Below are 2,760 nucleotides of genomic sequence, written 5' to 3' on the forward strand. Positions count from 1 at the left end.
CGGGAGATAACCGAGGCGGCACAGCTGGCCAAGGTTAAGAATGTATTGGTGGGTACCTATGATGGTACCACCAACCCGGAAGATCACCTAATGACATACACCAACCTCATGTACTTACAGGGGCTGGATGATGCCACTTGGTGTCGATGCTTCCCGGCTACATTGAAGGTCATTGCCCAACAATGGTTTAGCAACTTGCTAGTCGGGTTCATTGACAATTTTAGGAAGCTCGCCTTCCTGTTTGCTTCCAACTTCTCAATGAACATCCATTCTAAGTAAACAAGCCTTGACTTGAGCACTGTTAAGCAGGGAGAGAGAGAAGGGTTGCGCTCATATGTCAGGCGGTTCAATCAAATCAGGATTCAGATTCATGGATTGTCTGATGAGGTAGCTTTTACAGACTTCTTCAAGGGTCTGAGAGATGGGTCGACCTTTAAGTTCAACCTAGTCAGAAAACGGGTTTTCACCTTACAGGCGGCCCTGAGGGAGGCGGAAAGCTACATTCAAGCTACCGACCTCTGCTCACCTGGTAACCAGTCGGACTCAAAGGAATATGACAAGAAAAAAGACAGCCAGCCTGCTCAGCCGGCCAAAAATAAAGAAGAGAGCAAGAAAAGAAAAGAAATTTTGGCGGTTAATGACTCTGACCAGCCATCCTAGAATAAAAAGAAAGAGTTTAAACCGTACGTTCCTAAGTACGAGTTTAACAAGGACTGCAACTCCATCCTCATGGAAATCAAGGACCGACTGTCCCTAGAGAAGCCGAATCCAATAAAAAGTTCTATTCAATCAAGGAACAAGAAAAAATTCTGCCAATACCATGAGGAGGTTGGCCTTGACACCAACAACAGCTTCAGCCTACAACGGGCGTTGGACCGTCTGGCTGACAAGGGGATGTTGAAGTCTTACATTTCTAAGTCCCAAGCCGGGGCAAAGAAGAAGAACAAGGTTCAGTCATCCAAGACTACCCCTTAGCCTGCTAGTAGCTCGGATACCGACAAGGAGCTGGTCTACACAATAGCAGGCGGGTTCTCCTGTGGTGGCCTTACCATCCGGGGCACAAAGATCCATCTTCGAAAGATGGACAAGGATGATGATGAGCAGGCGTCTGCAAGCACCTCCTTCCCAGACGTCTTGATCATTGAGAAGGACAGAGCCAGCGTCCGCCGTCCGCATGATGACCTGGTCGTCATTGAATGTAAGGTTGCCAGCCAGCTGGTTGGAAGAATCCTTATTGACACCGGCAGCTTATCAGACATCATCAGCCTCCGGTGCCTGCAAAAGCTGAAATACAATGTCAGCAGCATGCATCCGGTCTTCCACCCCTTGGTTGGTTTTGGGGAAGGGATGGTCTACCCAGCCGAGAGAATTGACTTACCTATCCGGCTGGGAGAGAGAAGCCAGGGACGACATATTGTCGTCAGATTATTGGTCGTTGAGGAGTTGACCGCCTACAGCATTATCCTTGGTTGGCCAACTCTCAACGAAGCCAAGGCGGTAATCATCCCGTCTCTTATGCTCATCAAGTATGAGAGGGATGGCGCCTCTATTGGTTCCTTGAATGGGGATCAGAAGACGGACCGGGAGTGCTATCTTTCAACCGTCAAAGATAGTGTGGCCCCAGGCGGCCAGGAACCAATAGACCTTGATAATGTCAAGGATGCCGACCCAACACCTGTCCCACCAGCAGTAGGGAAGAAAAGAAAGGAAACTCTACTGGTGGAGGTGAAGAAAGAGAAAAAATAGCAACACTGACCGGTGAACGGTCAGACGAGCTCCGTCCCCAATCGGCTGCTGAAAACATTGATCTCGTTCTGGATGACAGCCGTGCAGAGCGTACTCTAAAGGTTGGGACGGTTGCTCATGCTACCTTGTGTGCAAGCATGCACCTCCTGCTGAAGGAATTCAAAGACATTTTTGCCTTTGAAGTGGAAGAGATTCCAGGCGTAAGCCCGGATCTCACTGTCCAAAAACTCGCCGTGGACCCCAAAAAGAAGCCCATCCGGCAAAAGAAAAGAAACCACGGCGAAGAAAGAAGTCAGGCGGCAGCTGCCGAATTTAAAAAGCTGCTAGACGCCAGGTTCATTCGGCCTTGTAATTTTCCCGACTAGGTGGCCAATGTGGTCCTTGTTAAGAAACCGAATGGGACTTGGCGTATGTGTGTTGATTACACAGACCTCAACAAGGCGTGTTTAAAGGACATTTACCCGCTTCCAAAGATCGATAGTCTGGTTGACTCTACAGCCGGTCACGCCTTGATGAGCTTTATGGATGCCTACTCCGTCTTCCATCTGATACCCCTATGGAAAAAGGATCAAGAGAAGACGACCTTCGTCACTGATCAGGGGTTGTTCTGTTATATTGTGATGCCGTTTGGCTTAAAAAATGTGCCTGCCACTTTCCAACGGATGATTAATACGGACTTCATTAATCAAATTGGGAGGAATGTGGAGGCGTAAATTGATGACATGATAGTCAAATCCAAGCTACAGACGGATCACCTTGCTGATCTGCGAGAAACATTCACTACCCTCAAGTGTTATAAGGTCATGTTAAATCCAAAGAAATGCGTCTTTGGTGTTGAGTCTGGGAAGTTTCTCGGATTCCTGATTGATCAAAGGGGGATAGAGGATAACCCCGAAAAGATACAAGCGGTGATTGACATGAAGTCACCCTGTTCTACTTGCTGAGCGAGACGGCGTGCAGCTCCCGGTTTACTTCATTAGCCATGTTCTAAAAAATGTTGAATTCTGGAACCCC

This window comes from Chenopodium quinoa, unplaced genomic scaffold (assembly GCF_001683475.1).
Source record: "Chenopodium quinoa cultivar QQ74 unplaced genomic scaffold, ASM168347v1, whole genome shotgun sequence".
In the NCBI taxonomy this organism is placed as follows: Eukaryota; Viridiplantae; Streptophyta; class Magnoliopsida; order Caryophyllales; family Amaranthaceae; genus Chenopodium; species Chenopodium quinoa.